The 12,859-nt window shown below is 37.7% G+C and overlaps 1 protein-coding gene across 1 annotated transcript in view; it reads right to left on the bottom strand.

The window, feature by feature from the left end:
• The window catches only part of LOC126298765 (UPF0669 protein C6orf120 homolog), a 43,672-nt gene extending 34,057 nt beyond the window's left edge, over positions 1 to 9,615 (bottom strand). The window contains exon 1 of the mRNA XM_049990218.1: positions 8,598 to 9,615. The gene's annotated coding sequence lies outside the window, so the exon portion shown is untranslated. The remainder of the gene's footprint in view (positions 1 to 8,597) is intronic.
• Positions 9,616 to 12,859: the final 3,244 nt, after the last annotated feature.

Raw genomic sequence — 12,859 nt, 5'->3', positions numbered from 1 at the left:
GACCGGACCGCAGCGACGCACGGATGCACGCCAATACCGTAGGATCCTACGCAGTGCCGTAGGGGACCTCACCGCCACTTCCCAGCAAATTAGTGACACTCTTGCTCCTGGGGTATCGGCGAGGACCATTCGCAACCGTCTCCATGAAGCTGGGCTACGGTCCCGCACACCGTTAGGCCGTCTTCCGCTCACGCCCAAACATCGTGCAGCCCGCCTCCAGTGGTGTCGCGACAGGTGTGAATGGAGGGACGAATGGAGACGTGTCGTCTTCAGCGATGAGAGTCGCTTCTGCCTTGGTGCCAATGATGGTCGTATGCGTGTTTGGCGCCGTGCAGGTGAGCGCCACAATCAGGACTGCATACGACCGAGGGACACAGGGCCAACACCCGGCATCATGGTGTGAGGAGCGATCTCCTACACTGGCCGTACACCTCTGGTGATCGTCGAGGGGAAACTGAATAGTGCACGGTACATCCAAACCGTCATCGAACCCATCGTTCTACCATTCCTAGACCGGCAAGGGAACTTGCTGTTCCAACAGGACAATGCACGTCCGCATGTATCCCGTGCCACCCAACGTGCTCTAGAAGGTGTAAGTCAACTACCCTGGCCAGCAAGATCTCCGGATCTGTCCCCCATTGAGCACGTTTGGGACTGGATGAAGCGTCGTCTCACGCGGTATGCACGTCCAGCACGAACGCTGGTCCAACTGAGGCGCCAGGTGGAAATAGCATGGCAAGCCGTTCCACAGGACTACATCCAGCATCTCTACGATCGTCTCCATGGGAGAATAGCAGCCTGCATTGCTGCGAAAGGTGGATATACACTGTACTAGTGCCGACATTGTGCATGCTCTGTTGCCTGTGTCTATGTGCCTGTGGTTGTGTCAGTGTGATCATGTGATGTATCTGACCCCAGGAATGTGTCAATAAAGTTTCCCCTTCCTGGGACAATGAATTCACGGTGTTCTTATTTCAATTTCCAGGAGTGTATAATGGCTGTTTGCAACAGACTTCTATAACAAAATACAGTTACTACTTAGTAGGAGTACTACTGCCATTACAGCTATAATCTCTACTGTTCTTCCTCCACTAATGGCATCATTTATTTCTATAATTAACCTGCTTAATCTTATACAGGTGTATTTGTCACTACTACACACATTCTCAATTATACTGCTTTCTTCACTCTTTGGGCTTGGGAAGACACACTAGCAGTGTGTTCACAGTTGCTGTTGATTCTATGATTCTGTGAATCATCTTTGGACTCCTCATTTGTGTAGAATGTTTATTAGTAGAGGAGTTAGTCATTCTGTTGAGTGGTAGGAGCCCTTCACAATATCTCTCTGACTGTCCTGGATATCATAAATACAATGTCATCCCAGGTGCACCATATTCTCCTATTCATCAGTACTGCTCTGGAACTCACCATCCTCATATCTTGTCACTTATGAACCACTGTATCTCTACAATGAGGCACCTGTGGCAACACAAACTGCATGCCAGTATCTGTGCAAATGTGTAATGGAACTCTTTTAATGTAACTGAATGCAGTCCTTTCCAATAACACATCTGTAGCCATGCAATAACAAAGATGCCAAAGCAGTCAGTGACTTAACTGTGCATTCTGTGACATATAATGTGTAGCAGCTTTGTTTCTCTCCCAACTATCACCTGTATAATACATGTGAAGTTGCTTGATTTTGTCTAGGAATTCACCTACAAATCTAGGAACTATATCTCTTTCAATTTTTATTGTTTCTCTCATTTCCTGATTGTCTGCCTTTCAGGTAACTCTTTTTGTAGTTAGGTCCATTTAACACCTTGGCACCCTCCTCCTGGCTAACAAACAGTAACATTACACTTATCTTCTTCCTCCCTGACCACCACATAACAGTGAACACAATATCTGCATGTGTCACCAGTCCATTTTTGTGACAGCCATTTGGGAACTTCTGTAAAACTAAAATGACACACTCCCGAAAAACATTCAGCTGAAGTAATTTTTACAAAAAATATGGAAAACCTAAACCAGGATAGCCAGAGGAAAACTGAATATCACTACTCCTCAATTTAAGTCCATTATTTTAACTGCTGTGCCACTTCATTTGCCCCCCCCCCCCCCCCCAAATAGGCCCAGTGCCAATTACTAAGCCATCTCACTTGGCTATCCTTTCCTGTAGTCTACTAATTCAAGAAACAAGAATAAGTGCTATCACTTCTGCCTTATCTGTCAGTTAAGATCTGATGATAACAAGAAACCCAGGCTTAAGATTAGTTAAGTGTAGTTTTACTTCTACATCACTGATGTTGGTACAGAAGAATGGAAATGCCTTTTTATCATTTACTTACCTACCACAGAAACTACAATGGAACAATGCTTACAGAGTTGTGTCCATAGTATTATTATACACATTCTATCAATTAACTTTGATCAAAATATAGACAAGAAAGACGTATAAAGGTTTAGATTCTCCTTCATTTTTAACTTAAAAGTGTGATGTCTCTCAATGTGTAATGACTGTCTGAAAAATGATTAGAACTGTGAGATATATACACTATTTAACAATAATTAACACCTACTCAATATGTAGTATCAATAAACAAACAGTAATTAGTATTTGATGATTCATAATTCATGGCCTTTCATTATATTGAGTACATACATATGTAACAGCACCTCAAAAAGCATCTTACCAGAGCCAGGGGATTACACAGCTGTTTAATAACAAGTTTCTGATAGGATGAAGTCCTTAGGTGTTTATTTTTTTTAACCTTTCAGCATGTTTACCATATGACTGGCTTCATGAATTGAAGTTACACATGTATATGTATTTTTTAGTAAAATACATATTCTTTTATAGCATTACTGTCCAGTAATTCTCCTCTGACCTGGGGTACAAGGCGACTTTTCTGTACCTCTCCCCATTTCCTAAATCTCACCAATCCTTTTCCTTCTTCCTTTTTCTTCTTCCTTTTCCATTCTTCCTTCCGCTCCAACCCTTCTGCCAGGAGTAGTCACTGGATCCAAAAGGTTTCACATGTTCTTAATCTTTTTTATATGAGTTTTCTCCTGCCACCACTTGGCATATATTTTCTTTGAAATATATTAAACAATTATGCATATAGAGACTTTGGAGTGTCGTTATATTGAGCTCAATGAAAGTTTCTTACACGAACATCTAGGAGTTCTTGAGTACATCTGGTTGTTTTTTTTGTCGTTTGAAAATACAGTTTGTTCCTAAAATTTCCCCGTAACAGTACTAAATATTGCAGTTCTGACTGACAGAGCATGTTGTAATAAAGAACTAGTAAATTTTAATAAAATATCTTAGCTTACACAGAAGAAAATTCACAAATGTGAATTCATCAAATAGATATTTGATATGTTCATCCCATGAGAGTCTGTGGGTTCAACCTCCCTTGTTCAGAAACAGTAATTGTCACCTGTTGCTTAGGCAATATTTAATTAAATTTAGTGGTTTATCTACAGTTCCATAGTACTCTATCTTTATTTGTAACATTCTCATCTGATATAGAATAAAGAGCTTTACTTAAGTTTAAAAGTGTAAACGAGGCACACAGTTTCCTATAATAAACGTAATGAATTCCAGACTTATCCTGAGCATGAAATTTTGCCAATGTCACATCATATTTTCAAATATCTATTATGTCCCACAATCAGTAACAGACTGAAGTAGAGCATGTGGATACAAGTTGTGGCCAACGAATGAACTTTTTTTCAAAGTTATTTTCCTGAGTAATCTGAAATCACAAACTCAGGTGGCTCAACCAAACTAACAATGCCACAAAAAGGTAGCCATTCAGTCTAGCATACAAGTCCAGTCTGCCAATGAATGTTTAAAAGAAAAATGTTTTCAGAAAAATATAAGGACAACAGTTCACAAAAAATAAATAATTTCAAAAAGTTAAGAACAACTTAGTGAATCAGAAAACCTTCATTTAAGTTATAAAGCATGCTTACTATGCAGATGATGAGGCCTAAAATATATATCCAAAAGAAGATACACTAGGAAGACACTTTTGTTAACTATTTTGCATCATTTTATTTATATAAAAAAATACTGCCATTTACTAGACCATTCAGGAGAGGCCACACACACACTTAAAATAGAAATTTTTAAAAAAGCTAGGTGCATATTTTTCACAACCTTTTTAAATGTAGTATCACTCAGTTGGCCAATTGTTGTTGTCAACTGGTGAATCCACTTTCAGAAGTTGCTCATAAGTTTTAAGAGATCAATGCAGTAGAATGGTAGTGAATTTTTGTTACACTGCTGTCTTTCTATTTATTCAATGTTTCTGAGCACTGCCAGTGGGTCTAAGGTCCTATATGCTCAGAAATTAAAAGAAATTAATCAAGGCCAAATGATGAAACTAGGCATATCAAACCAAATCATAACAGAGATTTATCAAATGGCAGGGTAGCTGCAAGAATGCCTAGCATTTGAATGCTGTTTACTTGAACAATATGAACCTTTTGAGTTCCTTGTTTTAGTTGATTTTTGTTACCTGTGAGCAATTTTCAGTTATATTGTGTACATAAAAAAAGTCTATCAAATCCAAACCAACATAAACAGATAATGTCTCCAAACCTGCCATAAATGAAATGTGCGCTAAAGTTATGAATCATCAAACTCTAAACCCAACTTACAGGCACTGAGGAAAAAAAGGGTTTTTTGGAAATTTGTGGTAAGTTCAATGGGACCAAACTGTTGAGCTTACACACTACTTAATCTAACTTAAACTGACTTACGCTAAGGACAACACACACACACCCATGCATGAGGGAGGATTCGAACCTCCGACAGGGGGAGCCACGTGGACCGTGAAAAAGCAACAGGGAGTCAGTAAATTATCCAGTTTAGAAAAATACCTGTATGTCCAATATTAACCATATAAAACCAACTCTTATAGGCTGTGTTTCAGCTACAAGGCTTTGCAACCCCTTCCTTCAACATCTATGTCAATATATATCATAGTTTATTTATTTGGAGGATATTATGTTCCACTTATGCCTCTCTTTCTCTATCAAGTGATATCATGATTTCAACATTTATGGACTCTCACAAAAAAAGTAATGGCACAAATTGATTGTGAATTGCAATAGTGTGAATGTTGAAACTGTAATAAGTGCCTAATAAAGACAGACAGCCATAGGTGACAGATAACATCCTTTAAATTAACATGTATTTTCTTAAAAATAATGGATAATTTATTTACTTGTGCTCCAGACAAAAAATTGCCAGTTCAAAATAGTCACATCGATATAGTTAGGTCATCATCTCGCAAATTTCAATCTCGATATGTTGTTTATCAGAATTTAGAGAGCACGTATGAAAAAAATAATAATTCATAACAATTTTCTGTTTAAAGTGCACTCTGGCGAGGCCCTAGTTCTAGTACACCAGTTTTACCTAGAGATTTGCCAAACTCTGAAGGCAATTAAAACTCACTCCCAACAGTTTACAAGTCATTCTTGAATAACTAGTCTTGCCTGTCACTTTACTTGATCTAAGTCTGTGTTTCTCCATTTATTGTGTAACTCAGAGTAATTTGGACTCCGCAATCCAACGAATACATCAACCAACATCAGATTTGACTGCAGGCCATGTTAGGCCTTCCATCTGCATGTACCATAGGAAAATATTATAAGCCTGAACCAATCATATATTCAGACACTTTTTATACTCAATGTTTAAAAGTTGGTAAATATATTATAGCTGCTTTTAACTCTACACATCTTGATTTTTTAAGAAGTACAAAATGTATGTGAAACTATATGAGTAATAAAAGAATTTCCACCAGCCAATCACACATTAACATTGAATATCCAATGTTCACACCCTGTGCTCACCTGTGCACCACTGTTTCAAGCATACAGCTCACAGGATGTAGCATCATTCCTGGAGCAACTTAGGCGGTAGACTAAACAAAAGTTTCCACCAGCCAAGTACCTCCAATTTGCAATACCATACATGCTAAACATACATAGGGAACTTACTAACTTCCTATTCAATAGTAGGTAGACAGCAGCTAATTGACTGACTGATTAATGCAACAATGTAAGCAACATGCATTAAAGAGAGGGTGTTTGAAATAATAAAGCAATTTATCTGGCCTCCATACTTCATTTTAATCTTCTCCAGTTGAATATTAAATTATTTGGTTTACATGCCATTTATATAAATGTGAGAAAGTGACTCATCAAACAAGTTGTCTCACGCTGTGATTCTTTACAAATTTTCTGTTCAATTCTCAACATTTCTTAAAAAACTGGCAAGGTACTGTCTTGTCACACAATAAATTCCAAACATGTCACATAAAGCAATACTTTGGATATCACAGGCAGCTTGTCGTAAATATGTATATGGAGCAAGACATTTTGCTTTCTTTTATTTACACTGAAACGGTCCCCCCCCCCCCCCCCCCCATGACCCACATACTAAGTAATTAGGAACTTTCCTTTCCTTTCTAAGCACATGTTTCAAGATATATATTTAATTTCAACAACAAAGGAAAACTACAGCTTTACAAGATCCTCATTTTCACTTAAGTTTATACAGACTACAATAGTACTAAATGAACTCTACAAATAGTAAGTGCTTTGAAATTTACAAATACATTGCATAAAAGCAACATGAGACGTACCCGGTCATGACTGCACATACCAACTGCAATTGTTTTGACCTGGGCACACGCCCCCCCCCCCTTTTTTTTTGTTGGATATCCCATTTTGGCCACTGGCCATCTTCAAAGGGGTGTACAACAAGAGAGTGTCATGAAATAATCATGCAGGTAAACTGTGTAACTGTTTCCGGATATTATTGTGTAATAGCAACACCCCATTATTATATCTGCATAATTGTTTTTGATAGTTTATTCTTGTTATTTTGCAGTCCTCTGAAGCTGGCCAGTGGCCAAAACATGTAAGAAGTGAGCCAATAAAAACATTTCTCATCAAGACAGAACAACTGTGTCAAGTCGGCTTTAAATTTAGACAAAACATTCACGTGAATTAAGCTTTTGCAACATGTTAAAAGAGTACGCTGAACCAATGTGGTTACAGGAATTTCATGAGCAGTGCTCCTCCAATTGAGCCATAAGAGCATGCCTCAATATATCATTCATTGCTTTCACTTACAACTCATTCTTCTTCATTCCTAGTTACGGAAAGTTTTTACTGAAGAGTTTGACATTTCATTTTAATACCCTCAACTGCCTCCGTTAAAATGTTTCCTACAATGATACACAAGTAAAAGACTTTTCTCAAGGAATGACATATGTTATTAAAGTTTCGTTTAATAAAAAGGTAGCAACATTTTAGTTTTTATAGTTCATATATATTATAAGTACGCAACATACGCCAAAATACTTGCTGGAGATTAATCTATTACATACTACAAAATTTCTGAATATACAGTGCACTTTTAGTTTTTACACCAAAATTGGCAACAAATATGGTGCGAACACAGACATCAAATACTTAAGATCAGCATGTTATCCCAACTGCTATTTAGCATTCATGTTCATTGTCTTCACCAACTCTTAAACAGTCATCTTCCAACCTAACCTACACTTAGGGCAACACTGCAAATAAGTGTCAATCAACATGTTGACTCCTACCACACCTGAACTGAAAAGGAAAAAAAAAAATAATAATGCTGAATTGTATTGCTGATGAAACCAGTTAAACACTTTTCTGAATTCACTGTGTTTACAGACAGGTTGGGACACAATATCTTACAATCCATTACATTGCACAAAAGTGAAACTAATTTAGTTCTACAAAACTTCAAGCATTTAATCTGCATAAACAGACACGTATTCAAACCAGTAATGAATTTAGTTTTCAATCTGTTCTGCATTAGTAAACTTCCAGAGCCAATCAGCTTTAGAATATTCATAATATATTACTATAATGTAAGGTATTTCACACTGCTCAAACACATTTCTCCTTCAAAGTTCTAATGTCTATTATTCTGACGATTTGGCTGGTATTTTATAACGTACTACTGATAATAACACTATTCACAATTTCGATGTGTGTAAGACTTTATTTATCGTACAAATTGGTAGCATTTTTTGACATGTGTCGTACAAGAATAATCGCATGTCAAAATGCGGTATATCACACTACAACTTTTGCGTCTCATTTTACATGTATTGGAACTGCAACGCCTTTTCAAACTCCAGCTTTCACGTGTCAGCATTACATGCAAAACTTTCTGTCGTTCTCAATTTATACTGAATCATAAGGTCAAAACATAAATTTGGTTTGCTCCTCCTCACCCTTATTCTTTGCCGTCTGAATTTCCAATAACAAATCTGTCAAATTCTTTTCGGCTTCGAGAATAGTATTTTTGTACATTTCTCGCCGAAAGTACTTCATGTTCATGGTTCAATTTGAACAGACAGCTTACAAATATTATGACGCTGGAAGTGAAGCATGTTCACTCATACAAGAAAGTGGTTACTAACACTTCCACACAAATTTAATGTAAAGAAAATGTATGCAGACTATTGTTCCTTATAAACAGCAAAACAAGCAGAAAGCAGCAAATACTGAAACAATACCTCTACATAAACGTTTCTTTCTGTCGTGTCGCCTCAAGATGCTGACTGACACCAGTTGATCACGGCACTGGCGTATTTATATAAAACATTTCTTTATTACTTTGCAGCTTGAGGAGGGACAACAATCATTCGGTTTTATCGCACTTCAATCCTACAAGTTGTATAGGCACAATGTTGACGGACAGCTGTTATCAAAGATATCATTAGGCAATTGTTGACTGTAAACAGAGACAACACCAAGTACGTCTTACTATAGCTGAATTACAACCGTGTAGTAGGAGAACGCGTTTTTTGAATGAGTATGAGTCAGTGATGGAAATGTGAATGAGTAAAGGAGCTAATCGTTCCCCCATTACAATATAACTTCACATCGTAGCTGAAAATAAATGGAACTACTCCGCCACAGAAATATGTATAGGCCTACTGAGGTTTTCATTGTAGCTAAAGTTACAATGGAAATTGTATCCTAAAACACGAGGAGGTCTTTAAAAAGTAAAATATGTATCACTACGATAGGTAAAGTAATTTTATTGAAGCTACACTACACTTTAAAGTGACACAGATACATGACAATATTTTGTCCCGGGCAGTCACCAAGTCTGTGAACACAACGGTTGGAGCGTTCTACAAATTATTCAGTTACTCGACGATAAAAATGCGCTCCTTTGTCACGGAGCTATTCGAGAACCGCTGTGTTAATGTTGTCATAGTGTGATAATTTGTGATAGCTACGAATCAGTTCCTCCGTTGCCCGGAAATGTGCTCTGTAGTCGATATAGATGGCCGTCCTTCCCGATCAGCAACACTCATGTCTGTTGCGGCCTTGGTGAAATTGTTGGCACCACGCTGGACGCGACATTGCGTTTGGTCCACATACCACTGGAATGTAATGGTGAATCTCTGTTCAATTTAGACATTTTGCCCCCAAGAAACGTACTGTCACGCGTACTTCAACTATGGAGTATCAAAAGTCTCCAGTTGTTAGATCATGTCACACGCATGCACATGATATCCACACCGTAGCACAACTGTGTCTGCAGGTAAACCAGAAGATGTACAATGCGCCACTCTGTCGCGCAGTGGTCTTAGAGTGGGACGACATGATTGTGTAACTTAATTTTTGAAGTCTCGTCGTATAACCGCAATGAGAGTAAATTAATTGTGCAATAGCCTTGCCTTGCAAATGAATTAAGAACGTCATGCAAAACTACGACCAAACTGTACTTCAAATCGTGGAAATTTAAAACTACCGGTACAGCTACGGGGATAAATAAGGCATTTTAAGAAGAAGGTAAGACCTATCGAGAATATTGTAAGACTGAGACTAGTAAAACATACAATGGAAATCAGAAAATAGAGTTACAAGTAAATGATGGTCTGACTGATTGATATTCCCTACAAGTATAACCTTTTTTAATTCCTGTTTTTCTGAGTCTCACCTGATTTAGTATTAATCATCTGATTCCTGCATTTCACGAAATGTCTGATAAGAAAGTTTCAGACATAAGATTAATAAAATTTATGCATTCCGTGCACTAGAAGAGAAGAAAGAAAGAAAAGTGGGTGGCAGTTTGCTCATTGTTCGTGATTTTAACTTCAACATAGAAGAATGTATACTTTGGGTGGTGTCAATAGCGTAACAATGTTTATATACCACTGTGCTGAAGCCCAGGGACCTCTGCAACGACAATCAAGAAGCAAACACAACTGAGGACTCAAACTGTCCTTTTAAAGGCTTCCAACAGAACACTTTTGCCCTTAGTTAACTATCTACCTACTTAACATTGAAGGAAGCAGTAAGACGAACAGATACACACAGTCAATGTAATCGTACTGCAGAAAACTTGCACAGAAGACTGCTGTCAGCTGCATAGCAGAGGTAAAATACCAAGATACAAATTTCCTACTGTACTAAATCAGTGTGAAGTATGGTATTTCCAATTACGTCAGGACAGACACAGAGAATTAATACATACTACAATATTATGCAAATGAAACATTTTAAATCACCTCTCTGCAACAACTGAATGCTAACATTTAAAAGGCGATTTGCAGTCAGCTGGAGGGATCCTGTCACGATCATATAAATAGAAAACACCATAATCCTTGGACACCTCAAAAGCAATCATACTTCATGTGGATTTATTGATTTACTCATTTATTCATTCACCCATAGTACAACAGACATTGTATGGGTGTCATCAAATGTTTGTTCAATATTTCTTACTAATATAAACATTTCTCTTACAGTACTTCACTTAGTTCTACTTTTATAATCGTACCACAAAATTGTTATATAGTGCAATCTTTATGAACATTAAGTTATGATCTATTATTATTTTAAATATTCATTTACCATGTAGTTGCTATTATTTAGTAAATATTTTTTTAAGCGTTGGCTAAAAGTGAGGGGGGCATTTGCATCTTTCATTTCTTGTGGCAGTCTGTTGTACAATTTTATTTCATAGTATAATACCCTATTTTGACTTGAAAACTTATTCCCCAAAACATTATCCCATAACTGAGGACTGAAGCCATATATCCAAAGTTAACTACCTTGAGGCATGTACATAGATACAAGGATCCACAGGGCATAACATCCTGAGGATAGTTTCTTTGCCAAAATTCTCACATGTTCTGTCCATTTCAACTGACAATCTACATTATCCCCAAGAATTTTGTATCAGTTGCACAAACTAGTATAGCATTATTTACTTTTAATATAGTACCACTAGGTTTTTTTATTTAGTCAGAAGTTTATACAGTTTGTGTTTACACATTTAAAGTTACTCTATTCCTTAATGCAGGGTGCTCTCAGCCTCGTGATGTCAACTGAGGAGCTGCTCTACCGAATAGCAGAGGCTCTGCTCAAAGAACACCATCATAACGATCCCGAGAGCGGTGTGCTGACCACACATCTCTCCTATCCGCATCCTCATCTGAGGATGACATAGCGGTCGGATAGTCCCAATGGGTCACTTGTGGCCTATAGACGGAATGCAGTTTTATTACTTAATGACCAGTTGTGGACGTCTCTGAGAGCTTCATTCTCTTTCTCCACTGAGTTCGATTTTTATCTGTAATGACTACAGTGCTGTAATCAGCAATAGTATTTTTTTCCATATCTGACACTCTGTGGGCAAACATTTATATATACACTAAAGAGCCAAAGTAACTGGTACGCCTGCCCAATATCGTGAAGGGACCTCGCGAGCACTCTGACGTGCTGCAACATGACGCAGCATGAACTCGACTAATGTCTGAAGTAGTGCTGGATGGAACTCATACCACTGGCAGCCCTGCATCCAGGCGGATGCTCGTGCACGAAGCTCTCACTAAGTTAAGCGATTAACATTGAAATAAGAGGTAATTTAGTTAATATTACATTTTAGACTAGTGCATTTACTTCTTATCTAATCTCTCTATTTTAGGTTTCGCTTTTCTACACGTAATTACATGGAAAAGGAAGTATTTCGTAAAGGCCGGCATTTGCGAGTTTGTTTACATACTTAGGCGCAAATTTCGTATGAGCGTAGTTATTTGTTTTTGACTAGACTTATTGCTTCAAAGCTAAATTAATTCGTGTCTCTCATCCACAATTTGTGTGGTTAATTAAACGTTTCTGAAGCAAGTTTATAAGTATGTTTACATTAGTGTTCAGTTATGTATTAGTACAGGTTACAAAACTATTGTGTTGTTGAAGTTATTTTCTGCTTTTGTGTTACGTTTTACTATCACACCATGTGTGACAAGTGTGGTGCTTGCCGTAGAAATTTGAAAGAAGGTGTGTTCTGTCAGTTATAAGAGGCGAGGGACATGAAAGAGAAGCAGTGGTTGGGAAGGGAGTAAGACAGGGTTGTAGCCTCTCCCCGATGTTATTCATTCTGTATATTGAGCAAGCGGTCATCAACAAAAGCAAAACGAGGATAATGGAATGTAGTCGAGTTAACTCGGGTGATGCTGAGGGAATTACATTAGGAAATGAGACACTTAAAGTAGTAAAGGAATTTTGCTATTTGGGGAGAAAAATAACTGATGATGGTCGAAGTAGAGAGGATATCAAATGTAGACAGGCAATGGCAAGGAAAGCGTTTCTGAAGAAGAGAAATTTGTTAACATCGAGTATAGATTTAAGTGTCAGGAAGTCATTTCTTGAAGTATTTGTATGGCGTGTAGCCATGTATGGAAGTGAAACATGGACGATAAATAGTTTGGACAAGAAGAGAATAGAAGCTTTCGAAATGTGGTGCAACAGAAGAATG

The sequence above is a fragment of the Schistocerca gregaria genome, chromosome X (assembly GCF_023897955.1).
Source record: "Schistocerca gregaria isolate iqSchGreg1 chromosome X, iqSchGreg1.2, whole genome shotgun sequence".
NCBI classification, from domain to species: domain Eukaryota; kingdom Metazoa; phylum Arthropoda; class Insecta; order Orthoptera; family Acrididae; genus Schistocerca; species Schistocerca gregaria.
Note: the sequence above shows the minus strand (reverse complement) of the source record. Positions and strands in the feature narration are given on the sequence as shown.